The sequence below is a fragment of the Loxodonta africana genome, chromosome 2 (assembly GCF_030014295.1).
Source record: "Loxodonta africana isolate mLoxAfr1 chromosome 2, mLoxAfr1.hap2, whole genome shotgun sequence".
Lineage (NCBI taxonomy): Eukaryota > Metazoa > Chordata > Mammalia > Proboscidea > Elephantidae > Loxodonta > Loxodonta africana.
This window is the reverse complement of record NC_087343.1, coordinates 79,891,880-79,904,255: the sequence shown is the minus strand read 5'-3', so window position 1 is coordinate 79,904,255 and position 12,376 is coordinate 79,891,880. Positions and strand designations below refer to the sequence as shown.

The 12,376-nt window shown below is 37.4% G+C and overlaps 1 protein-coding gene across 5 annotated transcripts in view; it reads right to left on the bottom strand.

Moving 5' to 3' along the window:
• Positions 1 to 12,376, bottom strand: part of POLK (DNA polymerase kappa) — an 85,500-nt gene that overhangs the window by 38,153 nt on the left and 34,971 nt on the right. Inside the window, exon 1 of one of the 5 annotated variants that reach the window (XM_023545554.2) lies at positions 11,300 to 11,467. The exons of the other annotated variants lie outside the window; for them this stretch is intronic. The gene's annotated coding sequence lies outside the window, so the exon portion shown is untranslated. Of the gene's footprint in view, positions 1 to 11,299; positions 11,468 to 12,376 lie in introns of those variants that run through there. 5 annotated transcript variants of the gene reach the window in all.

Below are 12,376 nucleotides of genomic sequence, written 5' to 3'. Positions count from 1 at the left end.
TGGCCTTGTTCTGACTGATGATATTGAGGTTTTCCATCATCTCTTTCCACAGATGTAGTCGATTTGATTCCTGTGTATTTCATCTGATGAGGTCCATGTATATAGTCACTGTTTATGTTGGTGAAAAAAGGTATTTGCAATGAAGTCATTAAAAAAAAAAAAATTTTTTTTTTTTTTTTTGCAAAATTCTATCATGAGATCTCCAGTATCGTTTCACCAAGGCCATATTTTCCAACTACTGGTCCTTCTTTTTTGTTTCCAACGTTCCAGTTCCAATCACCAGTAATTACCAATGCATCTGGATTACAGGTTCGATCAATTTCAGACTGCAGAAGTTAGTAAAAATCTTCAATTTCTTCATCTTTGGTCTTAGCGGTTGCTACGTAAATCCGAATGACAGTCGTGTTAACTGGTCTTCCTTGTAGGTGTATGGATATTATCCTATCATTGACAATGTTATACTTCAGGATAGATCTTAAAATGTTCTTTTTGATGATGAATGCAACGCCATTCCTCTTCAAGTTGTCATTCCCAGCACAGTAGACCATATTGATTGTCAGATTCAAAATGGCCAATACCAGTCCATTTCAGCTCACTAATGCCTAGGATATTGATGTTTGTGTGTTTCATTTTTGATGATTTCTAATTTTCCTAGATTCATATTTTGTACATTCTAGGTTCCGATTATTAATGGATGTTTGCAGCTGTTTCTTCTCATTTTGAGACGTGCCACATCAGCATATGAAGGTCTTGAAAGCTTGACTACATTCACATCATTGAGGTTGACTCTGCTTTGAGGGGGCAGTTCCACCCCAGTTGTCTTTTGAATGCCTGACAACCTGGGGGGCTCACCTTCCAGTACTATATCAGACAATGTTCTCCTGCTATTTGTAAGGTTTTCACTGGCTAATTCTTTTCAGAAGTAGACTGCCGGGTCCTTCTTCCTGGTCTGTCTTAGTCTGGAAGCTCAGCTGAAACCTGTCCATAATTGGTGTCCCTGCTAGTATCTGAATACTAGTGGCATAGCTTCCAGTATCATGGCAACATGCACGCCCCCATAGTATGACAAACTGACAGACACGGGGAATATTTACCATAAAAAAAAAAACATAGTTGCCCTTTATTCTTAGGTACCTTTTGGTGTCTTCCTTTGCCTTGGTCATGTTTTGCTGACTTCCCCCATATTATGTATTGCCTTTCCCTTCACCAGATTTAATACATGTACTATCTAGTGGTTATCCCTCCTTTCCCCTCCCATTCCTGGTAACCATCAAAGAATGTTTCTTTCTACGTGTAAACTTTTCTTGATTTTTTATGATAGTGGTGTTATACAATATTTGTTCTCTTACGATCGACTTACTTCACTCGGCATAATGCCTTCCAGATTCATCCACATTGTGAGATGTTTTGCTGATTCGTCATTATTCTCTATTGTGCACAGTATTCCAATGTAAGTATGTATCACAGTTTGTTTATTCAGTCATTCATTGATAGACACTTAGGTTGTTTCCATCTTTTTGCTATTATGAATAATGCTGCAATGCACATGGGTGTACATATGTCTATTCGTGTCACAGCTCTTACTTCTCTAGGATATATACCTAGGAGTGGGATTGCTGGATCATATGCTATTTCTATTTCCAGCTTTTTAAGGAAGTGCCACACTGTTTTCCATTTTACATTCCCACCAGCAGTATATAAGAGTTACAATTGCCCCACAACCTCACCAGCATTTGTTGTTTTCTGTTTTTTTTAATCAGTGTCATTATTGTCAGGGCGAGATGGTTTCTGATTGTAGTTTTGATTTATATCTCTCTGATGGCTAATGACTGTGAACATCTCTTCATGTGTTCATTAGCCGCTTAAATGTCTTCTTTGATGAAGTGTCTCTTCATGTCCTTTGCCCATTTTTCAATTGGATTGTTTGTTTTTTGTTGAGATGCTGAAGTTTTCTATAAATCTAGAGATTAGACCGTTGTCAGATATGTGTCATTGCCAAAATTTTATTCCCAGTCTTTAGGTTCTCTCTCTCTCTCTTTTTTTTTATTGTACTTTAAGTGAAAATTTACAAAGCAAATCAGTCTCTCACACGAAAACTCACACACACCTTGCTATATACTCCTAATTGCTCTCCCCCTAATGAGACAGCACACTCCTTCCCTTCACTCTCTCTTTTCGTGTCCATTTGGCCAGCTTCTGACCCCCTCCACCCTCCCATTCCCCTAAAGACAGGTGATGTCAACAAAGTCTCATGTGTCTACTTGATCTAAGAAGCTCAAGCTTCACAAGTATCATTTTCTATCCCATTGTCCAGTCTAATCCCTGTCTGAATAGTTGGCTTTGGGAATGATTCCTGTCTTGGCTGCTAACAGAAGGTCTGGGGACCATGACCACTGGGGTCCTTCTAGTCTCAGTTTGACCATTAAGTCTAGTCTTTTCATAAGAATTTGGGGTCTGCATCCCACTGCTCTTCTGTTCCCTCAGGGGTTCTCTGTTGTGTTCCCTGTCAGAGCAGTCATCGGTTGTAGCCAAGCACCATCTAGTTCTTCTGGTCTCAGGCTGATGTAGTCTCTGGTTTATGTGGTCCTTTCTGTCTCTTGGGCTCATAATTACCTTGTGTCTTTGGTGTTCTTCATTCTCCTTTGATCTAGGTGGGTTGAGACCAATTGATGCATCTTTGATGGCTGCTTGCTAGAGTTTAAGGCCCCAAATGCCACTCTCCAAAGTGGGATGCAGAATGTTATCTTAATAGATTTTATTATGCCAATTGACTTAGATGTACCCTGAAACCATGGTCCCCTAACCCCCGCCCCTGCTATGCTGGCCTTCGAAGCATTCAGTTTATTCAGGAGACGTCTCTGCTTTTGGTTTAGTCCAGCTGTTCTGACCTCTCCTGTATTGTGTGTTGTCTTTCCCTTCAGCTAAAATAGTTCTTTTTAGCTTCTCTTTTGATGAGCATAAGCATCATACTTTCCTTATTGTTTCAATTTCTACGTGAGGTACTTTTTGGTAAAAACATACATATTCCTTTGGATATAAAACTGATTTTTAATACAGTCGAGAACAAAGAGAAGTCACCTATTTGTCTGTCTGTCCATCCATTCAACCACATTTTATGTATACTTTATCATTATTTATTAATGTTGGTAATTGCTTTTATTTTCATGAACATAGGCATCAGTTCTCAAATATCATTCCCTACAAAGTTTTTCATCTCTCAATACACTCAGGCACATAATGTTGTTGTTGTTAGGTGCCGTCCAGTCGGTTCTGACTCATAGCGACACAGCATACAACAGAACGAAACACTGCCTGGTCCTGCACCATCCTCACAACTGTTGTTACACTTGAGCCCACTGTTACAGCCACTGTGTCAATCCATCTCATTGAGGGTGTTCCTCTTTTTTGCTGACCCTCTACTTTCCCAAGCATGACATCCTTCTCCAGGGACTAGTCCCTCCTAATAACATATCCAAAGTACGTGAGATGAAGTCTCACCATCCTTGCTTTTAATGAGTGTTCTGGCTGTACTTCTTCCAAGAGAGCTTTGTTCATTCTTTTGGCAATTGTGATATATCCAGTATTCTTTAGCAACACCATAATTCAAAGGCATCAATTCTTCTTTGGCATTCCTTGTTCATTGCTCAGCTTTCACATGCACATGAGGTGACTGAAAATCCCATGGCTTGGGTCAAGTGGACTTAGTCCTTAAAGTGACATCTTGTGCAAGAGATTTGCCCAAAGCAACGCTTAGTTTGATTTCTTGACCACTACTTCCATGGGTGTTGATTATGGATCCAAGTAAAATGAAACCCTTAACAACTTCAATCTTTCCTTCGTTTATCATGATGTTGCTTATTGGTCCAGTTGTGAGGATTTTTTTGTTTTCTTTATGTTGAGGTGTAATCCACACCGAAGGCTGTGGTCTTTGTTCTTTATCAGTAAGTGCTTCAAATCCTCTTCACTTGCAGCAAGCAAGGTTGTGTCATCTGCATATTGCAGGTTGTTAATGAGTATTCCTCCCATCCTGATGCTGTGTTCTTCTTCATATAGTCCAGCTTCTTGGACTATCTGCTCAGCATACAGACTGAATAAGTATAGTGAAAGGACACAACGCTGATGCACACCTTTCCTGACTTTAGACCAAGCAGGGTCGCTATGACTGGGAAATGACTTAATAGAATGGAGGCACATAATACGTGCTTAATAAATTTTGTTGAATAAATGAACTATTTCAACTACTTGTATCGAATGATTCTACTGCTTTATAAATTTGGAGAACTTACTGTAACTGGAAGCTTCAGTTTAGGTAAAATAAACAACTCCCATCTGACTCATAATATTAATGTCTTAAAATAGCAACAAAGGAAATGTACAACAAAAGATATACTTCTTTGGCATATAATTATGCCCAACAGTACTTTCTGATGGAAAGTACCAAAGCATACTCCCTTTGCAGAACTGCTTTTATAATGCTAAAATTTGATAAACTTTAGTGTATACAAATCAAAATCGAAAAGCTGTAATTTATTCTTTTCATGAAACGTCAATATATATGCCAAATATAATAGGGTGAAGAATCTTAATCTTTAAAAAATTTATCTCTTTAGAGAATGAGCTTGACTGATAAAGAAGAAAGAGAAATGAAAGGGGGTAGAAATAACCAAAGTAGGTCAAAGAAAAAGGTTTATGTAGCAGATACACCCATTTCCAACCATTTGTTTTCTCTGGCCTGCCTCTACTATAACCCATTGCCCTCGAGTTGATTCCAACTAATAGTAACCCTACAGGACAGAGTAGAACTGCCCCATGGAGTTTCTAAGGAGTGCCTGGTGGAATCGAACTGCTGACTTTTGGTTAGCAGGCATAGCACTTAACCACTATGCCACCAGGGTTTCCTGCCTCTACTACAGAGGCTGAAAAAACTAATCCTTTCCCAACTTCCCCTCTATCTGGGGGTGCTGTGGGATAGTTTTGATCTATGAAACATAGAAGTAAGTCTGCTGCAGGGGGAATGAAGGTGGGGGTGGCTTTTGAAAAGCTTTTCCTAGTCTGATAAAAGGGATTAGGTGAGCTAGTGCTGTGTTCTTATCTTTTCTACCTTGAATGCTGACAATGATGTCTGGAGCCATAGCAGTCATCTTACAAACATGAGGTGATACACTAATACACTCAGGACTGAAAAATGGAAAGATAGGCAGTCTGGTAAGTTCATGACAACATAAAGGAATGACTGTACCAGCCCTGGAATACCTACTTAGATTTTCTATAATGTGGAAAAAGGAGATTACTGTAAGTTAGTTTGCTGTTACTTGATATGAAAGCATCTCTAACAGATAGTGTTGGTAAAATAAAGACAGAAACACTTAGTTAAGCTTTCTCCTATGAACTTCTATATTCTTGGAGATAAGCAACACTTTTTTACCAAGTAAGACATTCTAGTCTGTTGTAACCCTAAATTAGGAAACCAGGAATTCATAGTAATTAAGGTACAAGTTTATTTGGCGATGACCCTGTATGGGCCTTCAGGTGAGGTTCTGTTATAGATTTTGTTTTTCTGTAGTATAAAATAAACTAATCATAAAATAAAAAGTAATAAAAAGAGGAGAAAGGAGATTGAGATAAAGAAAATGTGCTAAAAAAATAAGAGGGTTAAAAAAAAGACAAAACCAAAGAAAACAGAACAAAAAGTGTAAGAATTTTTAAATCGGATATTAAGAATAAAATATAAAGTTCTAAATTATTAGACTGAATAAAAATGAAGTGAAGAAAGGCATTTAAGAAATAAATGGTTAGGAAAAAAACTAAATGGGTAAGATTTTAAAATGAAGGCAAATAAAGCCAAGACCATTAAAATGAAATCATTAAGAGAAGAGAGAAAAAAGCTATCGAGATAGAGCACATAGTAAACTCAATAAATGCAATCTATTACCAAAAGGACCAATGGATATCTGCATAACAAAACAATAATTATAATAATAACAGAGGAAAAAAAACACCAAAAATGAGCAAGTACGGGTGATCTCTGGAATAAAAGCAACTTCCATCCATGTGGAGATTCTTTATAGCATGTTTCCTCAAAGGTGGAGAGCTACAGAGGTATAATTCAGTTTTCCGGCCCCAGTGGACTTCAACCTGGTGGCATAGTAGTTAAATGCTATGGCTGCTAACCAAAACGTTGGCAGTTTGAATCCACCAGGTGCTCCTTGGAAACTCTATGGGGCAGTTCTACTCCATCCTATAGGGTTGCTATTAGTCAGAATCTACTCAACAGCAACAGGTTTGGTTTGATTTTTTTGGATTTCAACCTCACCTGTACGCTGCAGAATTTTTTTTCTCCCCATGGGCTTCCTTCTTAGCATTATTGAGACACTAGCTGATAACTAGCTGCAGGTTAAGCCTACAACTCCTCTTATAAAAAATTGTGAGACTCTGCAGAAGGCCAGCTCCTATTTAGGCTATAACTCACTGAAAGACCTGAGGTGCTCTGTGCCTTCCTGAGGCTGCTCCTCTGTCTGGAATGTTCTTCCTAGCTCTGTCAACAATAAGTTTTCAGGGACCAGCTCAAATATTTCTCTGTAACTTAACTAGATCTCCATCTCCCATGCCATAGAATTTAACATTATTTCTTTTCCTGCTCTTCCTATGGTAAGACTCTAAATTGTAAATTTAGAATTTACAATTAGATTCTAAATTGTAAATTCCTTTACAAGTTTTCTTTTAGGAGAAAGATTGTGATTTAAATTCTTTCCCCACAAAAGAAAAAGGGAGAGAAAACTGGTAGGAGAAAAGAAGTTGATACTGATATAAAGTTGGTTAACGAAGAGAAAGCAGTATCAGTGGTAAAATTTTGGAGAAGGCAGTAAGACACCATAGTAAGACACCATATCTAATAAACAGAGCTCTTCTACATTACTCCAATTTACTATGCAGATTAAAACAACTATTTCTTACAGTGCCTTGATTTTAAACTAGATGATAGCTTCCGGACTAGATGCAAACAAATCATGGAAACTAAAAAGAAAAAAAGGAGTAGATTAAAAAATACTACTCTGTATTAACCCAGAAAATATGCCTAAGATATGAGTGTTGGATGAGAATAAGGGAGGGCCAGAAGAAATATTTTAACCCTGAATCATCTGGAAAGGAAAAAGATAATAAAAAAGAAAATCAAATTGAGAAAATTCTCCTCAGACTCACATATTAATGCTATGATAGTTTCTTCAGCCATCTATTCTCTTTTCTGTGCTTAAAGGAAGTGTACAGTTGCCAAAATGGAACCTCCCCGCTACATGACTCACACATCCCACTTTCCTTTACTATATATCTCACTTGTCACCCCTGTTTGAACCCTTCTCTTTCTATATCTACCAGATGCCATTACCACTGCTTTTTAAAGTTTCTTCTGCTGAAATCCTCATTCATGTTTCCCTTTCTTCTATTCTCCCTACCACAATTATCCTTTCCAAATGACTTAAGTCCTGATCTGAGTCTCTAATATGTACGTTATTCTTCTTGCTACTGCTGAGAACCAGTGTGCACCACAGTGGTCAAGAATATGGCTTTGGTCTGGGTCCCAGATCTGACACTTACTAGTTACGTAACAGTGGGCGTGCTAACCCCACTAATCCTTATGTTCCCAACTTGTAAAGTGGGAATAAATCAACCTTAAAAGGTTGTTGAAAGAATTAAGAGATAACCATGTAATGCCTTAATGACGTTACCTAGAATTTTAAAAGCAGAAGTGACATTTACTGAGTATATTATGTAAGTTATACAATATGCTAAGTGCTTCTACGTTGACTTATTTAATGGTCAACATAATCCTGAAATAATTATTAATCCCATTTTACAGACAAGGAAGCTGAAGCTCAGTAAGATCAAGTAATTTGCCTTAAGTTAGAGTTAGACCTGGAAACCAGGTTACTTCAAAGCCTGTGCTCTTTCCATTATCTTATGATGCTTCCCTAAAACAGGATTTTAGAAAGTCTTTAATGTTGATTTAAACTCGAACTGAACTTCAGTGATATCCCTTATATCCATATTATGTTCTGTTTCCTTTAAAAAAATTCCCTCTATCTCTGTTAGATTTAGATTATTTCAGAAGTATTGTTTTCAATTTTCTTGATTTCATATTTCCCTAAAGATTACTGAATAAATCCAAGTTAATAAAATTGATTGTTAAGATGGTCAAAATGCACTCACTGATTTGCTGTGTAGTTGCCATCTAATATAACATGAATGTTTGTCTATTTAGTTTATGAGCCCACATTACAAGATGTTTAGGCAGCTACAAAAATGATATTAAGTAAATTCAAGAAGTCTAATGAGGGTGAGATTGAGTGGGGAATACTGTTAAGTACCTTAGAGAGGTTCTAAATCATGGGAGTTCATGCTTATGGAGGTTATTCACCTCAGCTACACCAGTAATAGTTCATACTATCTTATTATCACATATAATAAAATCTAGGATTTGGAAATTTTATGACTCTAAAACAAAGACACATTTCCCAAGAAAACATCATTTTTCCTTCAGAACTTCTCGACCCTTCAGAACTTCCTCCATCCCCTCCTATTTATACAACTTCTTTTAGAGGAAGCTCAACAAATGAAACAATTTAACAATAAACATAAAACACATTTCCTGCCATTCCCCTTGCATAAAATGCCAGAGAACCTCCCATGAAATAGTCAGTTAAAACTGTAACACATCTGATGTTCCGCTACATGATATAAAATATTTTCTATTCCTTCAGATTACAAGCATATTTAAGGATATGACTTTAAAAACAATATGAACAGCAAAAAGTTATGTGGTACCATTCATAAGTATTATATTAAAACTTTACTGAAGACATTTGTAGCATACAGATCAATAAAACCCAAAAAAGATCCAGAATGTAAACTAAATATTAACATACATTTTAAAATAACATTATTGTATACAGAATGGAATTATTTTTTTTTAATTGATAAAATGATGCTTAAGTTCATTTGGAAGAAACGATGTATGAGGAAAAGCAATTTTTTTAAAGAAAAGTAGTGAGAGAGAATATTAAGCTATATTATTATTGTGCAATAATTAAAATTGTATGGTACTGATACAAGGAGGTTCAAATGATTACAACAGAAGAGCCCAGAACAAATCCAAGCACAATGGGAATTTAGTATATGGAAGTACCTCATTTCAAGTCAATGGAAAATGGATTCATGAGTCCATAAATTATGCCGGAACAAGTATGTTACCATTTGGGAAAAACAAATAATCCCATTTAGGAAAATAGGTAATACTATTTAGGAAAAAACATACTTCACACTTCACATTGAAACAAATTCCAAATGGACTGAAGATTTGAATGTAACAAAATCTACTAAAATGTTAAAGTACAGAAAGGCTTGGTTGTGGACAATAACTTTCCAAGCACAATACCAAAGCCAAGGGAAAAAAAACATAAAGAAAAAACGTTTGATTTCATTACATAAACATTTAAAAATGGTACAAGAAAAAAAGAAAACCTGCAAAATTAAAAGACAAACAATATATTTACAACAAATGGCAGAGAAAAAAAATAACATCCTTAAATATGAAAAGGAGCTCTGGTGGTGCTGCTTCTAACCCAAAGGTTGGCAGTTTAAAGTCACCAACTGTTCTGTGGGGGAAAGATGTGGCAATCTGCTTCCGTAAAGATTACAGCCTTGGAAACCCTTTGGAGCAGTACTACTCTGTCCTATAGGGTTTCTATGAGTCAGAATCAACTCAACAACACACAACAACAATATATGAAAAAATCTTATACATCAACAGAAAAAGATACAAACTCCTCCAGAAATGTGGGCAAAGGATATTGTTTTGGACTGTATATTCTCTCTTTTTTGTATGTGTATGTGACTTAAACATGATAGATGTTTATTTCTGTCTCATTGTAATGGATTGAATTGTGTCCCCCCCAAAATATGTGTCAATTTGGTTAGGCCATGTGTGCTTGTCCTCCATTTTGTGATTTTCCTGTGTGTTGTAAATCATAATCTCCATCTGTGGTTTGAAGGATTAGAGACTCTTGCTCAGGCCACATCCCTGATCCAATATAAAGGGATTTTCCCTGGGGTGTGGCCCGCACCACCTTTCATCTCTCAAGAGATAAAATGAAGGGGAAGCAAGCAGAGAGTTGGGGACCTCATACCACCAAGAAAGCAGCATCAGGAACAGAGCACGTCCTTTGGACACAGGTTCCTTGCACCTGAGAAGCTCCTCGACCACAGGAAGATTGAGGACAAGGACCTTCCTCCAGAGCCGAGAGAGAGAGAAAGCCTTCTCCTGGTGCCGACACCCTGAATTTGGACTTGTAACCTACTACACTGTGAGAAAATAAATTTCTCTTTGTTAAAGCCATCCACTTGCGGTATTTCTATTATGGCAGCACTAAGTAACTAAGACACTCATGTAAAAGTTCAGAGATGACTGGTCCAGAGCTAGGATGGTGCTCCATAGTGATTAGGGATCCAGGCTCCTTCTATCTTACTGTTCCACTGTGAGTGATTTCCTTTCCCAAAGTCATTTCATGGGCCGAGATGGCTGCTCCAGCCCCAGTTATCACGTCCACATTCCAGCCACAGGAAGGAATAAAGGAAAAGGAGAAGAACACGCCCTCTATCAGAAATTAAACATGCCATTTATAACCCATTGGACAGAACTTAGTCACATGGCCACACTTAGCTGCAAAGAAGGTGAGAAATAGCCTTTATTCAGAGTGGCCATGTACCTAGTTAAAAATCAAAGCTCTTATTAACAGGGGAATATGGATACTGGGTAATAGGGCAACTTGTAAAATAAGAGTCCTTTTAATCAACATCCTCTTCAACACTTGGTACTGTCTAATTTTATCAGTTTTGCAAATCTGATGAGCATAAACTGATATCTCTGGGTTTACTTCTGATTCATGCTGGTATCTCTGGTATCACTGTGGGTTTAATTCCCTGATTTGCAATGATGTTGAACACTGTATTATGTTTATTGGATATTTGCATTTCCCCTTCTGTGAAGTGCCTGTCAGAACTTTTGACCATTTTCTACTGGTAGTTTTCCTTTCTTTCATTGATTTTTAGGAGTTCTTTATATTCTCTAGACACTAGTACTTTTTAAGTTATATATGTCACAAATATCCTTTTTCCAGTTTATAGCCTATCTTTTCATTCTTTTCATGGTTTGTTTTGACAGACAGAAATTCTTGATTTTAATTTAGTCAAAATCATTCTTTTCCCTTATGATTTGCCATTTCAGTCATGTTTAAGAAATCCTTACCTATCATGAAGTCATGATGATATTCCCCTGTATTGTCTTCTCACACTTCCATAGTTCTGCTTTTTGTTATTGTTACTGTTACGTGCCATCAAGTTGATTTCAACTCATAGGAACCCCAAGTGACAGGACAACTGCTCCATAAGTACAGCAGTCAGGTACTCTTTACAGCAGTCAGGTCTTTCTTCCGTAGAGCCACTGTGTGGGTTTAAACCACCAACTTTTCAGTTAGCAGCCAAGTGCTTAACTACTGAGCCACCAGGGGTCCTTTTTCATACAGTAAGGATATTATTTTTAATAATAGCTACACATGCTGAGCACTATGCCACCAGGGCTTTTTATACTTAATTAATTTTTAGGTATGATTTAAGTAGGGATCCAATTTTTTTCTTCCATATTGATTACTGATTGTCCTATACATTTCCTAATTGCTTGAATTTTTAGTCTCTCTTAGATTGAACTGGAAGTCAGCAGGAAGCTCTGACTGAATGATGTCTGGGGCCTGAAATGTATTCTTGCATGTAGAGCAGACCAAAGTACCACATTCTGCCTCATTTACTGAATACTCTGGCTTTTTCTCACTGATCTATACTGTTAGCTCTGTCACAGATCAAGTTCTAAACATGCAGAGTTCTGTTAATGGGCTCTCTCTTTTGTTCCATTTTGTCTATTCCTGTGGCATTAACTCAGTAATAGGTTTTTAGCTGGGCATATGATCACCCAGCTAGACAGTATATTTTTCTTATTCTTTTTCCCTTAGCAACCAAAACCCTATTCCACTGCCATAGAGTCCATGCCGACTCATTGTGACCCTGTAGGACAGTAGAATTGCCCTGTGGGGTTTCCAAGACTGTAATCTTTATGGAAACAGACTGCCATATCTTTCTCCGGTGGAGCTGTTGCTGGTTCCAACCTTTTCGTTAGCAGCCGAGTGCTTAACCACTGCGTCATGAGGGCTCCTCTCTCCCTTACCGGGGGCTGAAATATGTGTTGGAGGTGACCCAGTTTTGTCAAATCAGATAAGGTTAGGTTAACACTAAAAAAAACACTAGGGGGTGATAAAACAACAGATATAAAGAA